The sequence below is a fragment of the Eubalaena glacialis genome, chromosome 20 (genome assembly GCF_028564815.1).
Source record: "Eubalaena glacialis isolate mEubGla1 chromosome 20, mEubGla1.1.hap2.+ XY, whole genome shotgun sequence".
Classification (NCBI taxonomy): Eukaryota; Metazoa; Chordata; class Mammalia; order Artiodactyla; family Balaenidae; genus Eubalaena; species Eubalaena glacialis.
In genome coordinates, this window is record NC_083735.1 from 36,148,935 (window position 1) to 36,162,345 (window position 13,411).

Genomic DNA, 13,411 nt, shown 5'->3' on the forward strand with positions numbered 1-13,411 from the left:
TTTCTATATAAGACCCTTTTATAGATTTATTAAAATCGATGGGAAACTGCAACAAGAGAAGCCACTGCAATGAGAAACACGTGCACCACAACGAAGAGTAGCCCCTGCTCGCTGCAACCGGAGAAAGCTGCGCACAGCAACGGAGACCCAATGCACCAAAAAAAAAAAATTAATTTTTAAAAAATCAATAGGAAAGAAAAGACGGTGAGGTAGAAGGACTTTGAGCTCACTTCCTCTCATGAGCACACCAAAATCACAACTGCTGAACAACCATCAAAGTAAAAGACTGGAACCTACCAAAAACAGACGTTCTCCATCCGAAGACATGAAGAAACCACAATGAGACAGTAGGAGGGGTGCACTTGCAATATAATCAAATCCCATACCACCCAGGTGGGCGAACCACGAACTGGACAATAATTATATTGCAGAAGTTCTCCCACAGGGGACTTCCCTGGTGGCACAGTGGTTAGGACACCGTGCTCCCAGTGCAGGGGGCCCAGGTTTGATCCCTGGTCAGGGAACCAGATCCCACATGCATGCCGCAACTAAGGGTTCATGTGCCACAACTAAGGAGCCTGCAAGCTGCAGCTAAGACCCAATGCAACCAAATAAATAAGTAAATATTTTTTTAAAAGTTCTCCCACAGGAGTGAGAGCTCTGAGCCCCACATCAAGCTCCCCAGCCTGGGGGGGGGGGGTCCAGCATTGGGAGGGGGAGCCCCCAGAGCATTTGGCTTCGAAGGCCAGTTGGGCTTGACTGTAGGAGCTCCACGGGACTGGGGAAAACAAAGACTCCACTCTTGGCACACACAAGGTCCTGCGTGCACCGGAACTCGGGGCAAAAGCAGTGACTTCACAGGAGCCTGGGCCAGACCTACCTGCTGGTCCTGGAGGTTCTCCTGGGGAGGTGGGAGGGGGCGCCTGTGGCTCTCTCTGGGGTCATGAAAACTGGTGGCGAACATATCAGGGAGTGTTCACCTGTGTGAACTCTTGCTGGAGGCAGACATTTTGCTTGGCTCATTAGCACCAAGACCTGGCCCTACCCAACAGCCTATGGCTCCAGTGCTGGGATGCCTCAAGCCAAACCAACAGGGGGGGTAAACAGCCCCACCCATCAACAGACAGGCTGCCTAAAGATTTCCTGAGCCCACAGCTACCTCTAGACATGGCCCTGCCCACTAGAGGGCCAAGACCAAGCTCCACCCACCAGTGGGCAGGCACCAGCCCTTCCCACCAGGAAGGCTGCACGAGCTGCTAGACCAGCCTCATCCGCCAGGGGGTAGATACCAGAAGCAAGAAAACTATGATCCTGGAGTCTGCAGAACTGAGTCCACAAACGCAGATCAGAACCTACTCTGGGACCAGCTGGTCCCTGGCCCTTGGGTGATGAGAGGGGAGTGTACTGCTGGGACACATAGGACATCTCCTACAGAGGGCCACCTCTCCAAGGTCAAGAAATGTAACTAACCTACCACATAAATAAAAATGCAAACAGAAATGTAAACAAAATGAGACAGCAAAGGAATACATTAGAGATGAAGGAACAACATAAAACACCAGAAGAACAACTAAGTAACATGGAGATAGGCAATCTACCCGAGAAAGGGTTCAGAGTAATGGTCCTAAAGATGATCCAAGAACACAGGAAAAGAATGGATGCAGAGAGTGAGAAGTTACAAGAAGTCTTTAACAAAGAGAAGATATAAAGAACAGGCAAACAGAGTTGAAGAATACAATAACTGAAATGAAAAATACACTAGAAGGAATCAATGGCAGAATAAATGAGGCAGAAGAACGGATCAGTGAGCTGGAAAACAGAGTAGTGGAAATCACTGCTGCAGAACAAAATAAAGAGAAAAGAATGAAAAGAAACAAGGACAGTTTAAGAGACCTCTGGGACAACATCAAATACACCAACATTCGCATTATACAGGAAGGAGAAAAGAGAAAGGGCATGAAAAATATTTTAAGAGATAATAGCTGAAAACTTCCCTAACATGGGAATGGAAACAGTCACCCAAGGGCAGGAAGCACAGAGCGTCTCGTACAAGATTAACCCCAGGAGGAACATGCCAAGACACATAGTAATCAAATTGACAAAAGTTAAAGACGGAGAAAATATTAATTTTAAAAGCAACAAGGGAAAAACAACAGATAACAAAGGGGAATCCCATAAGACTATCAGCTGATTTTTCAGCAGAAACTGCAGGCCAGAAGGGAGTAGCACAATATATTTAAAGTGATGAAATGGAAAAACCTACAACCAAGAACACTGTACACAGCAAGGCTGTCATTCAGATTCGACAGAGAAATCAAAAGCTTTACATACAAGCAAAAGCTAAAAGAATTCAGCACCATGAAAGCAGCTTTACAACAAATGCTAAAGGAATTTCTTTAAGCAGGAAAGAAAATGTCATAACTAGAAACAAGAAAATTATGAAATGGGAATGCTCACCAAAACATACAGTAAAGGTAGGAAGTCATCCACACACAAATATGATATCAAAACCGGCCACCGTGAGAAGAGGAGAGTACAAATGCAGGAAATGGGAATTGCATTTGAAATTAAGAGACAAGCAACTTAAAACAATCTTGTATATATATAGACTGCTCTATCAAAACCTCATGGGAAATGCAAACCAAAAAACTACAACAGATATACACACAAAAAAGAAAAAGTAACCCAAACACAACACTAAAGATGGTCATCAAACCACAAAAGAAGAGAACAAAAGAGGAAGGGAAGAAAGAAGACCTACAAAAACAACCCAAAACAATTAAGAAAATGGCAATAGGAACATACACATCAATAATTACCTTAAATGTAAATGGATTAAATGCTCCAACCAAAAGACATAGACTGGCTGAATCGATATAAAAACAAGAGATGAATATGCTGTCTACAAGAGACCCACTTCAGATCTAGAGACATATACAGACTGAAAGTGAGGGGATAGAAAAAGGTATTCCATGCAAATGAAAATCAAAAGAAAGCAGGAGTAGCAATACTTATATCAGATAAAATAGACTTTAAAGATTGTTACAAGAGACAAGGACACTACATAATGATCAAGGTATCATCCAAGAAGAAGGTAAAACAATTGTAAATATATATGCACCCAAAACAGGAGCATCTCAATATATAAGGCAAATGCTACACTAACACAATAATAGTGGGGGACTTTAACACCCCACTTACATCAATGGACAGATCATCCAGACAGAAAATCAATAAGGAAACACAGGCATTAAGTGACACATTAGACCAGATGGACTTAATTGACATTTTTAGAGCATTTCATGTGAAAGCAGCAGAATACACATTCTTTTCAAGTGCACATGGAACGTTCACCAGGATAGATCATATGCTGGGCCACAAAGCAATTTTTGGTAAATTGAAGAAAACTGAAATCATATCAAGCTTCTGACCACAATTTCTAAGATTAGAAATCAACTACCAGAAAAAAAAAAAAAAAACTGCAAAAATCACAAACACATGGAGGCTAAACAATACACTACTAAACAACCAATGGACCACTGAAGAAATCAAACAGGAAATTAAAAACTACCTAGAGATAAAATGAAAACATGATGATCCAAAACCTGTGGGACACAGCAAAAGCAGTTCTAAGATGGAAGTTTATAGCAATACAATCTTACCTCAGGAAACAAGAAAAACCTCAAATAAACAACCTGACCTTACACCTAAAGCAACTAGAGAAAGGAGAACAAACAAAACCCAAAGTTAGTAGAAGGAAGGAAATCATAAAGATCAGAGCAGAAATTAATAAAATAGAGATGAAGAAAACAATAGAAAACATCAATGAAACTAAAAGCTAGTTCTTTGAGAAGATAAACAAAATTGATAAACCTCTAGCCAGGCTCATCAAGAAAGAAAGGGAGAGGGCCCAAATCAATAAAATTAGAAATGAAAGAGGAGAAGTTACAAATAATACCACAGAAATACAAAGGATCATAAGAGACTACTATGAGCAACTATATGCCAATCAAAAGGACAACCTAGAAGAAATGGACAAATTCTTAGAAAGGTACAATCTCCCGAGACTGAACCAGGAAGAAACAGAATACATGAACAGACCAATTACAAGTACTGAAATTGCATCTGTAATTTAAAAACTCCCAACAAACAAAAGTCCAGGACCAGATGGCTTCACAGGTGAATTCTATCAAAAATTTAGAGAAGAGTTAACACCCATCCTTCTGAAACTATTCCCAAAAATTGCAGAGGAAAGAACACTTCTGAACTCATTCTATGAGGCCACCATCACCCTGATACCAAAACCAGACAAAGATACCACCAAAAAAGAAAATTACAGGCCAATATAACTGATGAACATAGATGCAAAAATCCTCAACAAAATACTAGCAAACCGAATCCAAGAATACACTAAAAGGATCATAAACCATGATCAAGTGGGATTTAAGCCAAGGATCAAGGATTTTTTCAATATCTGCAAATCAATCAGTATGATACACCACATTAACAAATTGAAGAATAAAAACCATATGATCATCTCAATAGATGCAGAAAAAGCTTTTGACAAAATTCAACATTCATTTATGATTAAAACTCTTCAGAAGGAAGGCACAGAGGGAACATACCTCAACATAATAAAGGCCATATATGACAAACCCACAGCTAACGTCATTCTCAATGATGAAAAACTGAAAGCATTTCCTCTAAGATCAGGAACAAGACAAGGATGCTCACTCTCACCATTTTTTTTTTTTTGAATTTTATTTATTTTTGTATACAGCAGGTTCTCATTAGTTATCCATTTTATACATCTTGGTGTATACATGTCAATCCCAATCTCCCAATTCATCACACCACCACCCCCACCTCCCACCACTTTCCCCCCTTGGTGTCCATACATTTGTTCTCTACATCTGTGTCTCAATTTCTGCCCTGCAAACCGGTTCATCTGTACCACTTTTCTAGGTCCCACAAATATGCGTTAATATGTGATATTTGTTTTTCTCTTTCTGACTTACTTCACTCTGTATGACAGTCCCTAGATCCATCCACATCTCTACAAATGACCCAATTTCATTCCTTTTTATGGCTGAGTAATATTCCATCGAATATATGTACCACATCTTCTTTATCCATTCGTCTGTTGATGGGCACTTAGGTTGCTTCCATGACCTGGCTATTGTAAACAGTGCTGCAATGAACATTGGGGTGCATGTGTCTTTTTGAATTATGGTTTTCTCTGGGTATATGCCCAGTAGTGGGATTGCTGGGTCCTATGGTAGTTCTATTTTTAGTTTTTTAAGGAACCTCCATACTGTTCTCCATAGTGGCTGTATCAATTTACATTCCCACCAACAGTGCAGGAGGGTTCCCTTTTCTACACACCCTCTCAGCATTTGTTCTTTGTAGATTTTCTGATAATGCCCATTCTAACTGGTGTGAGGTGATACCTCATTGTAGTTTTGATTTGCATTTCTCTAATAATTAGTGATGTTGAGCAGCTTTTCATGTGCTTCTTGACCATTTGTATGTCTTCTTTGGAGAAATGTCTATTTAGGTCTTCTGCCCACTTTTGGATGGAGTTTTTTTTTTAATATTGAGCTGCATGAGCTGTTTATATATTTTGGAGATTAATCCTTTGTCCGTTGATTCGTTTGCAAATATTTTTTCCCATTCTGAGGGTTGTCTTTTCGTCTTGTTTGTAGTTTGCTTTGCAAAAGGTTTTAAGTTTCATTAGGTCCCATTTGTTTATTTTTGTTTTCATTTCCATTACTCTAGGAGGTGGATCAAAAAAGATCTTGCTGTGATGTATGTCAAAGAGTGTTCTTCCTATGTTTTCCTCGAAGAGTTTTATAGTGTCTGGTCTTACATTTAGGTCTCTAATCCATTTTGAGTTTATTTTTGTGTATGGTGTTACGGAGTGTTCTAATTTCATTCTTTTACATGTAGCTGTCCAGTTTTCCCAGCACCACTTATTGAAGAGACTGTCTTTTCTCCATTGTATATCCTTGCCTCCTTTGTCATAGATGAGTTGACCATAGGTGCATGGGTTTATCTCTGGGCTTTCTATCTTGTTCCATTGATCTATGTTTCTGTTTTTGTGCCAGTACCATATTGTCTTGATTACTGTAGCTTTGTAGTATAGTCTGAAGTCAGGGAGTCTGATTCCTCCAGCTCCGTTTTTTTCCCTCAAGACTGCTTTGACTATTCGGGGTCATTTGTGTCTCCATACAAATTTTAAGATTTTTTGTTCTAGTTCTGTAAAAAATGCCATTGGTGATTTGATAGGGGTTACATTGAACCTATAGATTGCTTTGGGTAGTATAGTCATTTTCACAATATTGATTCTTGCAATCCAAGATCATGGTATATCTCTCCATCTGTTGGTATCACCTTTAATTTCTTTCAACAGTGTCTTATAGTTTTCTGCATACAGTTCTTTTGTCTCCCTAGGTAGGTTTATTCCTAGGTATTTTATTCTTTTTGTTGCAATGGTAAATGGGAGTGTTTCCTTAATTTCTCTTTCAGATTTTCATCATTAGTGTATAGGAATGCAAGAGATTTCTGTGCATTAATTTTGTATCCTGCAACTTTACCAAATTCATTGATTAGCTCTAGTAGTTTTCTGGTGGCATCTTTAGGATTCTCTATGTATAGTATCATGTCATCTGCAAACAGTGACAGTTTTACTTCTTCTTTTCCAATTTGGATTCCTTTTATTTCTTTCTCTTCTCTGATTGCCGTGGCTAGGACGTCCAAACTATGTTGAGTAAGAGTGGCGAGAGTGGACATCCTTGTCTTGTTCCTGATCTTAGAGGAAATGCTTTCAGTTTTTCACCATTGAGAATGATGTTTGCTGTGGGTGTGTCACATATGGCCTTTATTATGTTGAGGTAGGTTCCCTCTATGCCCACTTTCTGGAGAGATATTATCATAAATCAGTGTTGAATTTTGTCAAAAGCTTTTTCTGCATCTATTGAGATGATCATATGGTTTTTCTTCTTCAATTTGTTAATATGGTGTATCACATTGGTTGATTTGCATATATTGAAGAATCCTTGCATCCCTGGGATAAATCCCACTTGATGGTATATGATCCTTTTAATGTGTTGTTGGATTCTGTTTGCTAGTATTTTGTTGAGGATTTTTGCATCTATATTCATCAGTGATATTGGTCTGTAATTTTCTTTTTTTGTAGTATCTTTGTCTGGTTTTGGTATCAGGGTGATGGTGGCCTCATAGAATGAGTTTGGGAGTGTTCCTTCCTCTGCAATTTTTTGGAAGAGTTTGAGAAGGATAGGTGTTAGCTCTTCTCTAAATGTTTGATAGAATTCACCTGTGAAGCCATCTGGTCCTGGACGTTTGTTTGTTGGAAGATTTTTAATCACAGTTTCAATTTCATTACTTGTGATCCATCTGTTCATATTTTCTATTTCTTCCTGGTTCAGTCTTGGAAGGTTATACCTTTCTAAGAATCTGTCCATTTCTTCCAGGTTGTCCATTTTATTGGCATAGAGTTGCTTGTAGTAGTCTCTTAGGATGCTTTGTATATCTGCGTGGTCTGTTGTAACTTCTCCTTTTTCATTTCTAATTTTATTGATTTGAGTCCTCTCCCTCTTTTTCTTGATGAGTCTGGCTAATGGTTTATCAATTTTGTTTATCTTCTCAAAGAACCAGCTTTTAGTTTTATTGATCTTTGCTATTCTTTTCTTTGTTTCTATTTCATTTATTTCTTCTCTGATCTTTATGATTTCTTTCCTTCTGCTAACTTTGGGTTTTGTTTTTTCTTCTTTCTGTAGTTCCTTTAGGTGTAAGGTTAGATTGTTTATTTGAGATTTTTCTTGTTTCTTGAGGTAGGCTTGTATAGCTATAAACTTCCCTCTTAGAACTGCTTTTGCTGCATCCCATAGGTTTTGGATCGTCGTGTTTTCATTGTCATTTGTCTCTAGGTATTTTTTGATTTTCTCTTTGAATTCTTCAGTGATCTCTTGGTTATTTAGTAATGTATTGTTTAGCCTCCATGTGTTTGTGTTTTTTATGGTTTTTTCCCTGTAATTGATTTCTAATCTTATAGCGCTGTGGTCAGAAAAGATGCTTGATATGATTTCAATTATCTGAAATTTACTGAGGTTTGATTTGTGACCCAAGATGTGATCTGTCCTGGAGAATGTTCTGTGCACACTTGAGAAGAAAGTGTAATCTGCTGTTTTTGGATGGAATGTCCTCTAAATATCAATTAAATCTCTCTGGTCTACTGTGTCATTTAAAGCTTGTGTTTCCTTATTAATTTTCTGTTTGGATCATCTGTCCATTGGTGTAAGTGAGGTGTTAAAGTTCCCCACTATGATTGTGTTACTGTCGATTTCCTCTTGTATAGCTGTTAGCAGTTGCCTTATGTATTGAGGTGCTGCTATGTTGGGTGCATATATATTTATAATTGTTCTATCTTCTTCTTGGATTGATCCCTTGATCATTATGTAGTGTCATGCCTTGTCTCTTGTAATAGTCTTTATTTTAAAGTCTATTTTATCTGATATGAGTATTGCTACTCCAGCTTTCTTTTGATTTCCATTTGCATGGAATATCTTTTTCCATCCCCTCACTTTCAGTCTGAATGTGTCCCTAGGTCTGAAGTGGGTCTCTTGTAACAGCATATATATGGGTCTTGTTTTTGTATCCATTCAGCAAGCCTGTGTCTTTTGGTTGGAGCATTTAGTCTATTCACGTTTAAGGTAATTATTGATATGTATGTTCCTATTACCATTTTCTTAATTGTTTTGGGCTTGTTTTTGTAGGTCCTTGTCTTCTCTTGTGTTTCCCACTTAGAGAAGTTCCTTTAGCATTTGTTGTAGAGCTGGTTTGCTGGTGCTGAATTCTCTTAGCTTTTGCTTGTCTATAAAGCTTTTGATTTCTCCGTCTAATCTGAATGAGATCCTTGCTGGGTAATCTTGGTTGTAGGTTCTTCCCTTTCATCACTTTAAGTATATCATGCCACTCCCTTCTGGCTTGCAGAGTTTCTGCTGAGAAATCAGCTGTTAACCTTATGGGAGTTCCCTTGTATGTCATTTGTCATTTTTCCCTTGCTGCTTTCAATAATTTTTCTTTGTCTTTAATTTTTGCCAATTTGATTATTATGTGTCTCAGCATGTTTCTCCTTGGGTTTATCCTGCCTGGGACTCTCTGCACTTCCTGGCCTTGGGTGGCTATGTCCTTTCCCATGTTAGGGAAGTTTTCAACTATAATCTCTTTAAATATTTTCTCGGGTCCTTTCTCTCTCTCTCCTCCTTCTGGGACTCCTATAATGTGAATGTTGTTGTCCCAGAAGTCTCTTAGGCTGTCTTCATTTCTTTTCATTCTTTTTTCTTTATTCTGTTCCACAGCAGTGAATTCCACCATTCTGTCTTTCAGGTCACTTATCCGTTCTTCTGCCTCAGTTATTCTGCTATTCCTTCTAGTGTATTTTTCATTTCAGTTATTGTGTTGTTCATCTCTGTTTGTTTGTTCTTTAATTCTTCTAGATCTTTGTTAAACATTTTTTGCATCTTCTCAATCTTTGCCTCCATTCTTTTCCCGAGGTCCTGGATCATCTTCACTATCATTATTCTGAATTCTTTTTCTGGAAGGTTTCCTCTCTCCACTTCATTTACTTGTTTTTCTGGGATTTTACCTTGTTCCTTCATCTGGTACATAGCCCTCTGCCTTTTCATCTTGTCTATCTTTCTGTGACTGTGGTTTTTGTTCCACAGGCTGCAGGATTGTAGTTCTTCTTGCTTCTGCTGTCTGCCCTCTGGTGGATGAGACTATCTAAGAGGCTTGTGCAAGTTTCCTGATGGGAGGGACTGCCCACGCTTCTCAGTCTTGGCTCTGTGCTGGGGGAGCTGCTCTGTGTCCTCAAGGCCTTGGGGGCATCCTGGCTCCACCCACCGGGACTCTGGGCTTCTTCCTCACAGAGCAGAAGGCCTTCCTCAATCCGGGTCTTGATCCAGGTCTGAAGGCACGACACAGCCCACCTTCTCTGTTCACTGAGTTCTGAAGGCTGGGAAGTCCAAGATCAAGATGCCGGCTGTTTGGTCTCTAGTGAGAGCACCCTTCCTAGCTTGCAGACAGCTGCCTCCTTGCTGTGTTCTTCCCACTTTTTTTTTTTTTGGCCATGCCACACTACCTGCAGGATCTTAGTTCCCTGACCAGGGACTGAACCCAGGGCCACAGCAGTGAACGTGCCAAGTCCTAACCACTGGACTGCCAGGGAATTCCTCACCACTTTTATCCAACATAGTTTTGGAAGTCCTAGCCACAGCCATCAGAGAAGAAAAACAAATAAAAGGAATCCAAATTGGAAAGCAAGAAGTAAAACTGTCACTGTTTGCAGGTGACATGATACTATACATAGAAAGTCCTAAGGATGCCACCAGAAAACTACTAGAGCTCATCAATGAATTCAGTAAAGTTGCAGGATACAAAATTAATACACAAAAATCCATTGCATTTCTATACACTAACAGTGAAAGATCAGAAAGAGAAATTAAGGAAACAATCCCATTTACCATCACATCAAAAAGAATAAAATATCTAGGAATAAACCTGCCTAAGGAGGCAAAAGACCTGTACTCTGAAAACTATAAGATACTGATAAAAGAAACTGAAGATGAAAAAACAGATGGTTAGTTATACCATGTTCTTGGATTGAAAGAATTAATATTGCTAAAATGACCATGCTGCCCAAGGCAATCTACAGATTCAATGCAATCCCTACCATATTACCAATGGCGTTTTTCACAGAACTAGAACAACAAAAAAAATTAATTTGTATGGAAACACAAAAGACCGTGAATAAGCCAAAGCAATCATGAGAAAGAAAAACATAGCTGGAGGAATCAGGCTCCCTGACTTCATACTACTACAAAGCTACAGTCATCAAAACTGTATGGTACTGGCACAAAAACTGACACATAGTTCAATGGAACAGGATAGGAAGCCGAGAAATAAGTCCATGCACCTATGGTCAATTAATCATGACAAAGGAGGCAAGAACATGCAATGGAGAAAAGACAGTCTCTTCAATAAGTGGTGCTGGGAAAACTGGACAGCTACATGTAAAAAAGAAATTAGAACATTCTCTGACAGCATATACAAAAATAAACTCAAATGGATTAAAGACCTAAATGTAAGACTGGATACTATAAAAGTGCTAGAGGAAAATGTAGGCAGAACACTACTTGATATAAATCACAGCAATATCTTTTTGGATCCATCTCCTAGCGTAATGGAAATAAAAACAAAAATAAATGAATGAGACCTAATTAAACTTAAAAGCTTTTGCACAGCAAAGGAAACCATAGACAAGATGAAAAGACAACCCAAAGAATGGGAGAAAATATTTGCAAACAATACAACTGACAAGGGATTAATGTCCAAAAGATACAGACAGCTCATACAACTCAATATCAAGAAACCAAATGACCCAATCCAAAAAATGCGCAGAAGACCGAAATAGACATTTCTCCGAAGAAGACATACAGATGGCCAAAAGGCACATGAAAAAATGCTCAATATCACTAATTATTAGAGAAATTCAAATCAAAACTACATGGAGGTATCACCTCACACCAGTCAGAATGGCCATCATCGAAAAGTCTACAAATAATAAATGCTGGAGAGGGTGTGGAGAAAAGGGAACCCTCTAGCACTCTTGGATAAAGACGACGTGGTATATATATAAAATGTACCAGCCATAAAAAAGAATGAAATAATGCCATTTTCAGCAACAGGACCTAGACATTATCATACTAAGTGAAATAAGTCAGACAGAGAAAGAGAAATATCATATGATATCACTTATATGTGGAGTCTAAAAAATAAAAGATACAAATGAATTTATCTACAAAACAGAAATAGACCCACAGACAGAAAAAAACTTATGGCTACCAAAGGGGAAAGGAAGGGGGAGGGATAAATTAGGAGTTTGGGATTAACATATATACATCCTATATGTAAAACAGATGGTCAACAAGGACCTACTGTATAGCACAGGGAACTATACTCAATATTTTGTAATAACCTAAGGGAAAAGAATCTGAAAAAGAATTATATAACTGAATCACTGTGCTGTACACCTGAAACTAACATGACATTGTAAATCAACTATACTTCAATAAAATTTTTAAAAATAAAATTAGATCAATAAAGTGGTTTAAGGAATAGATATCCAGTTTCAGAAAATATTTCAACTAGCTCATTTTAAAGTGCTTATCACTGTGATATGAGTGGATTACAAATATTAAACCACCCTGTTGTTTTTACAAACATGGCGTGCATTGCCCATAGCAACTTTCAAAGTAAACACTCTGGCACCTTTTGGTTTCATAATCCCTTCCTCAGATCGGCGTCTGGGGGGCAGCACACATCAAAACAAGACTGTCTCACACCCACATGTGTAGGGACCAGATAAAAAGGAACCAATCATCTTTTTTTTTTTTTTTTTTTTAATTCGGTGGTGCGTTGCTGTGCAGAGTTGCAGGAAAAGGACCACAGGATAGAATGGAAACTCAGACCAAGTGTGCAGACGAGGAAGGGCTTGCACCACTGGCACAGGAGGGTCCGTCCAAGCCCTGCACTGAGAGACTCAACCAAAGGGCAGCCCCTTCCAGCAGCTTAAGGAGTGTCCCGGGATGACCCCAGCGCCCTTAAAACGTCTGCCTGAGAAAGCTGCCACCGCCAGAATTTACTCTTTGTTCCTTTAGAAAGCTTGCAGTGCTCAACCCTCCCTCTGTTCTCTGAGATGTGAGACTGCCACCCAGAACTGTTTCCTCCAGGAGCTCTCTCTGAAATGTAAACATCCGGGGAGGATGGGGACTAATTCCGTGGGTACCTTGCTTCATGTGGCACCACCGCCTCCTGCCATAAGGATAGAAGTTTGTTTCTCCTCCGTAAAAGCGCCAGTGAACAAACCCAGGTGGCCCAGTCACGTGGACCAATCCCATCCCAGCTCCCGGTGCCTTTTCAAAGCCAGTCAGCCTTTCAAACTCCAGCCTTTTGTTTCAGGAAACTAGTTCCAATCACGCTGGACCCTCTTTCCATTGCCCTCACCGCTTTAGCAGCCTCTGGCTTTGTTCATCTTTGACAAGGGCCGGCTTTGCCTGTGATTTGTTAAACTGATGTGAGCTGTCTCCTGGGCAGAGCTGTAACAGGCAGGATTTGGATGAAGGTACCACTTTACAAGCCAAATGACACACAGAGTTTAATCAAATAGAAGAAAAACTCTATTTATCGAAGTGGAAGGGTGTGACCTCTAATAAGATAAAATGCAAGAACGAACAGCCATGAAAGGTGGGAAAATCAGAAAAAGAACTGACCTCTGTAGAGAAAATCCAGCAGTCAGGACAGAATCCCACCAGACCCGAGATGGTAATGG